Genomic DNA, 6,883 nt, shown 5'->3' on the forward strand with positions numbered 1-6,883 from the left:
AATGCCTGGCAATTATCCTGGAACTGGATTGTCTGTGCTTCTAAATTTTTAGGACAGTCCCAATAAAGAATTTGGTGTGTTTATGACATTCCCTGGACAATTCATAGACTTGGCTTGCCAAAGAAAATTGGCACAACTGAAGGCAGATTACTTACAACCTGTTTGGTTTGAAGGCTGTGACAGGTTATTAATAGAGTTGAGGTAGACTGTGATAATTGTTCTTGATTACTGTAGGTGTAAGCCATACGTTCTGAATCTGACAAGATGTAAAGGACAAAGTGTTTGCAAGCTGTCTCATGATCAGCCTTTCTGGATCTTTATTCTGTTTTACACCTTCCTGTGCTTCCTAAATTAGCTTTAGAGCGTGAGAACAGGCTGAGGTGCTTTCTATGTCCGCAGTATGCACTAATCTGCCACGCTGGAGATGGGAGCTTTGCTTACAGCAGGAAGAGTCACTTAGATCGCAGGTGTGATCCAAACTTTAGAGGAAGTCTCTCCAGTATGTCATGCGATACTAACATAATATTATTGTATTGCTCTGTTCCTTTAAGTCAGGGTGCTGGCTGCCAAGACATTTTAGCTTCCTGGATTTTTTGACCTTTATTATATCCATTTCTTCCCTCTCCTCATCTACTGAAAACCCTTAAGAGTATCTTTAGCATAGTAATAGGCTTAGACAACAAAAGGTCAGTAGAAGCATTACTTGTCTTGTGGCTTCATTAATATCTTCAACTGTTAGAGCATTAGTCAATAACATTAGTCATTAGTCAATAAATGGCAGACAAACGCTTTCAAGTATGCACTTCTCTTCAGGTGGCTGCAGCTTCCTACTTATTTTACAGGACAATCTATGCTGATCCCTGTGCGCAAGGAAGCCGATACCTGTGTCCCATAGGAACACAAGGACTATTTAGCGAAGTGGTCCTTTCCGTGCTGCCCAGGCACCTTGCAGCTCCCTTCCACCCCTGCCACAACCCTAATCACTATCAAGAAAGAAGCAGAGCAGCCTATTTTCCCACCAGTTTATTTCATAATATCCTTCTCTGATTTGTGGGGAGTGCTCAAGGCTAACACCTGGAAAAGTGCTGCCTCCAGAAGTGAGCAAGCAATGATGAGGTTCCTGCTACTCTGTTGAAATTATTTGTCTGCCTCTGGTCTGTGATTGTGTCAGTGTCCACAACTAGCATTGTTTGGGCAAGGTGCTGCTCAGCCACCGGCTCAGCATCCTCCCCATACCATGCTCTTGGAATATATGATCCTATACAGTAAGGGTAAATCGTGAAAATGTCTTGCCACTTCCAAGATCCAAGACTGAGGAGAGTTTTTGGGAAAAGAACACCAGATAACAAAGGAAAACAGATGTTAAATCATTGTGAGTAGATACCTACAGTATGGGCAATACTGTCCTTTTCCTCTTGTTTTTTTGTATATCAGAAAAATTACAGTGGCCAAAGGTAAAAATGTCATGACTTGTGTGAGAACTGTAAGAGCAGGAGGAAGAGATATAACTTTTAAAAGATTCTCGAGAGACATATCCAAAGGCAGAAGAGGATATTTCTGACATGTGTGTCCTTTGGGAAATGCTCATCACGTTCTCCAGGGGCATTTCTAATTATGTGATAGTATATGAAAAAGAACTGAAAGATCTTCTTACTCTATGACCATTTGGTAGCCCAAGATATCATTCTGAGCATCCTGTTTGCACAACTTTGTATCTATGAAAACAAAACATTTGTAGATTATATCAAGTTCTTTTAAAAGTGCACATTTGTGTAGAGGCAACAACAAAAAATATACATATAAAAATACTAATTTGCTGTTCACTTTTGTATTGTGTGTTCTTTGTTGATAATTCGTTAGAATCATGAATGTTTTATATAAATACATTCTGTCACTGCTGTTACAATGTTGAAATATATTTGTTGACATTAGTTGCAACTGTCTGCAGATGCCTACAGTATACAAGTCCATATCTGGACTAGTCACATTCTATCCTTTCCATAGGCAATGAAAAATAATAGGCATTTCCAGAGTTCAGTTTCCTGTCACACTGGCAGCACATAGTATAGAGGCCTCATCTTTTGCTGCTAAAAATCATCAGCAAGACTGCTGAAATCTCTGTTATCTCCCTCTGCAGTGCTCTCACTGTTATTTCTTCTCACAAAGGTTCTTCTGAGCGTGGTTCTCATCAGAAGCATATCTTTTGAGTCAGAACACTCCAGCTTTTTTTCACTGCTCCAAATTCAGCAGTTCTCCAGGGAGAATTTGAACAATGTCCTTCTCCCATGCAAGTATCTGGTGAAAGATTTCTTTACCATAGAAGATAAGGATGAACTGTTTTTCTTGAAGTCATTGGACAAGTGACAATATCATCAACGTCCAGAGAGACTCCAAGAGCCAAAGTTCAATTTCTCCTTTTAGGAAAACACTGTGTAAAGATCTTGAAGTTAGGAGCCTTTCCAGACTTCAATGCATGAACACGTTTGACTCATTACTGGAGGTTGCTTGCATTGGTTAGTGGCAGTCACTCTGGAGACATCCTGATAAACTCTGAGACCTGCTGGGCAAAAGGTCCACATGGATCTCACGAGTGGCTCCAAAAAAGTTTGGAAAACTGACAGAAAGTTGGAAAATGGCCAAAGCTAGTGATAAGTTCCAGGGCACTGGAAGAGGAGTGACAAGGTGAAATAATTTTATTGATAGAAACACATATTTCATTAAAGTAGTCCAGTGGTTGGTCTATGAACACAAAATGAGGAAACAGTGATCAAGAGCACTGGGAGACAGGGAATGTCCCCATGATGACAGACACATGCATCTTTGTGTTGACAAGAGCTCTTTTGTGTGGGGGGTGGTTGGTTTTTTCCCCTTATGCTGCATGCAAGATAACATATTTAATTTCACTTTACTACATTAATTGTATAGTCTAAGCATCCATCTAGGTCTTGCTTTTGAAAGGACATTTTTATGTCAGAGGTTATATCTAATTAATAACTAAGAATGAAATCCATCACTGGAATAATTTCTACCTGCTTTATTGGCCTATAGTCTGAATATTAAAACATTTGTTCAGAACATACATGCCTTAAAATGAAAAAAAAAAACCAAAACCAAAACCAAAACAAACTAACAGAAATAATACAGAACAGTTTTCTCTAGCAGAAAAAGAAATATGAATGAACTTTACAGGCAAACAAAATTGGCTACTGCGTGTCTGACAACACAGACTTACAGTCCACTATAGACAAACATCTGTTTTACTACAGGCCAAGTTCTGAATTGTTTTGACTATGTGTGGGTGTTCATGGAAATTATATGGAAAAAACATAGAGACATATCTCTAGGGGCAGGAAAATGTTGAAAGCCTCAGTTATCCATATACACTAAGGGAAAGAAGACAGTGGATATACTTCTGAATCTTCTGAATATGAGGCCTGTCTTAGAGTTGCCGATTTGTCATAACAGGCATACCTGAAAGGAACTGTAGCTGATAATATCCAAGTCACCATAGTCAAGGAGAGTTCTTCCCAGAGATAGCATTACAGCACTGAAATACAAGAGGAGTTTCATACGAGACAGTGCTTGGTTCCATCATCTCCTTAGAGAACCATCTTAGAGCCAAGAGCAGAAGCTCATAATGGAGGCAAAAGTCTAGGAACAGCCTTTTTATCCTTATTACACGTTTTCTGATTGAAAATGTCAGGAGCATTCTAGACAAAAACGTATACATTCACCTTATCACTTTGTAAGTAAACACCAGGTGAATGTAATGGGCAACAGACCTCCACTATGCCCTGAATTTTACAAGAAATATACAGCAAAATTATTTTGATGTATAAGTCTAATGTAATAGATGCAATCTGAAAGTATGACCATGAAAATTACTTTATTTGTAATAGTTTTGACAGCTTAGATGCATTTTTCCATTATTAATTAATAAGCAATATACAAGGGTTTTATAGTGTTTAAGTAACAAAGCAAAGACAAGTTGTATTAAGCATACAGGAAAAAACGAGCTTATGGAAATATTGGTCATAGTGAGAAAAAAAACAGGTTTCTTTTTAAGTTTTAAAAATGGACTAACAAGGAAATGAAGTGTGGAAGTAGTCATGATAGCCTCAAAATACCAAACATGCATTTTGAGGAGAATGGAGATCAGATGTTCAGGTCAGGGGAAAAAAAAAAAAGATAGCAATAATTTACAACAGAGAAGGTTTCTATTAAATCTTATGAAAACCTTCTAATTTTACTGGTACTTAAGCACTGGGACAAGCTATTTGTGAAGGTTATGGAAATCACTTTGTTTTATAGGAACAAATGGAGTTAATTTCAACCAGGGGCTGTTATGGCACACTAAATCCAGCCATATTTAACCCAGAGAGACAGAAAGGAACTGCTTTTGATGTCCCATGTACTCTTACATTTCATTACTTGTGGTGTCTTCATAAGAATTAGGGAAAATCTGAAGATTTTGTTTCAACAACATGATTTTTCTCCTCATTTAAATGAATCCTAGTGTTCCTTTACATGTATTTAGCTTGCTCAGTGACCTCTTCTTCAAATAGGCTTTCCGGCTACTTGCAAAGATCCTCACGATAGTTTCCCTTTCCTTCCTGAACGTTACACTGAAATACTGTACCACATGCCTTAATGATGTATGCCAGATTAAAACATAGCTGTTTACTTACTTGAAAGAAAATTACAAGGACCTCAGAAACTTTTTTTAGGCTGAGTATTTTTTCTACAGCCTCCAATCATGTGGTCGTGCATTGCTTTTAACAGGACTCCAGGGTTCAAAGGGCAGTCCAGAGTGAACAAAACAGTATCAAAGAAATAGAAAGCTGTGTATGAAATTCATCCAGAGTAACTGAAGAGCACCTAGTTACTTAGGTATTCGGGCATTGATCTGATCCAGATTCAAAATGCAGATGCTGACCAGCTGAATTAGCCACCCTAGCATCTGGGAGGGTTCGCCTGGACCTGTGGGGTGGGTCAGAGTGCTGAAGGTGCACCCCAAAGTTCATGGTACAATCAATGGTAGGAGGCCGTGGTCAGGAGAGGTGCTGAACTCTCCAAAGAGGTGCTGAGTGTGAAATTTAACTTAAACTTTTCCACCAAGAACAGAAGATGGTAAGAAGGAGATCGTAACGTAAGATGGCTCTGTAAGTGAGTGGTTGGGTACTCGGTAGTGAATAGCCACTCAAGAATATATATGAAGGAAGATTTTCTCCCTTCTTTTTCAAAAGTTAAACTCACCTTTTCAGGTCTGAATTGGGTTGAGAGTTAGGTGGGAACCTCTGTGCCTGCTCTGAAAAAGATAATTGGAAGAACTTTATGGCATAAGATATAAATTTCATCTGAACCTGAAAGTGTTCAGGGTTACATCATGCTGGAGACTGAACATGAGGATTCCTTTATTCATTCAGGTTTATCATTGGCACCAAAATAGGTGATCTGAATCTTATCCTGTGTATTTTTCGCAATAGGAGCAAATAAATTTGTGTGAGCCTTATTACCTTATTACCTATGAATAGAACTTTACTTCAGAAATTCCTAGGATGTTTTGCTACTAAAGGATGTCTCTAAGACTTCAAAACAGCAATTAAGGTACGGAAATTTTTTAGCTGCTTTCTGTCTGTTTCCTTCTTTTGTTGAACCTTTAATAAGAAACTAGAACATTGCTTAGGTGGTGATACGAAACACAGGTGGTGGGCTGAAACCTCCTTGTATTTATGGCAATGTACTCATTTTATAGTTCTTAATCTTCCTTCCCTCCCATTGCCAATTGTTTCACTAATTGGTGACAATTTCTGAGAGCCTGGAGAGAGAGCTTTGCAAGATGGATCTGTTCAAACAAGATTTCAGGGAAGTCTTATGTCTTGTGTTATGCAGACAGTCAGAGAAGATAATCACAAAGCACTGGCTTTGTCAGGTATGGGCTGGTTTGTATTGCATTTCTGCTCAGCTCTAAACAGAAAGAGACCTGATGCCCACTTGGTGCATTAAGTGCTATGGTAGCACCAGGCACAAAGGCATCGTTAGCGATGTATGACAGGGTCCCTAACAGCTCCCGGGAAGTGGAAGCTGGTTCCTTACATTGATGGCAACTAACTGATTAGCAAGAAATGTATAAGCAGAAATACGTGCTTTGCTTCCAAAAAAGCTTTCAGGAATTCTGTTGACAGTGCTCATGAAGTGTGTTGCTGTACATCTCTTCTACCAAGCCTCGTATGCCGGTTTCATGAATCAGCACCTTTTGCTGTCTTGTTTCTTCACAAGTGTATACACACAGTAGAAATGCACATATACCCCTATATTCTATTTTTTTTTTTTTTTTTTTTTTTTTTTTTTTTGTGTATTGCTTCCTTTCCTATACCTTTTCGTCAGCTTCTGTCCCTTAATTTCATGGAATTACACTCAGTAAGTAGATGGATCCAAAGCTAAACCAGGACTGGAAAAGGGGCTTCCTGGAGCCCTGAGCTGGATCTGAAAAGGGGGACCTGGTGCTTATCAGCATCTATCTAACACTGAGTTATGCAACTACTTTGCAGGTAGGTCTGTCTTGCAACCTCTCATGTGGCCAAACAGTGGTGGAAAAGGGAACAAGATGGAGAATAAGTCAGTCCAGCCTCTCTGGGTTGTGGCTCTGTCAGCAGCCCCACTTAACTGAGATTCTCTTATAATGAAGAAGGGGCAACAGAAAAGACAAAAGAGTTTTAGCCTACAGTCCCCCTCTGTGGCTGATGGAGAGCACTAATCACCTCCTATTTATCCCAGTTACCCAAACCACAGCAGTCCCATCTCACTTCCCTTTGGACCATTAGTGCTGCCCATTCAAATGATTCTAACATTGAAGTAAGCAGCAAAAACTATGCGATAAACA

This window comes from Egretta garzetta, unplaced genomic scaffold (assembly GCF_000687185.1).
Source record: "Egretta garzetta isolate BGI_Z169 unplaced genomic scaffold, ASM68718v1 scaffold148, whole genome shotgun sequence".
Classification (NCBI taxonomy): domain Eukaryota; kingdom Metazoa; phylum Chordata; class Aves; order Pelecaniformes; family Ardeidae; genus Egretta; species Egretta garzetta.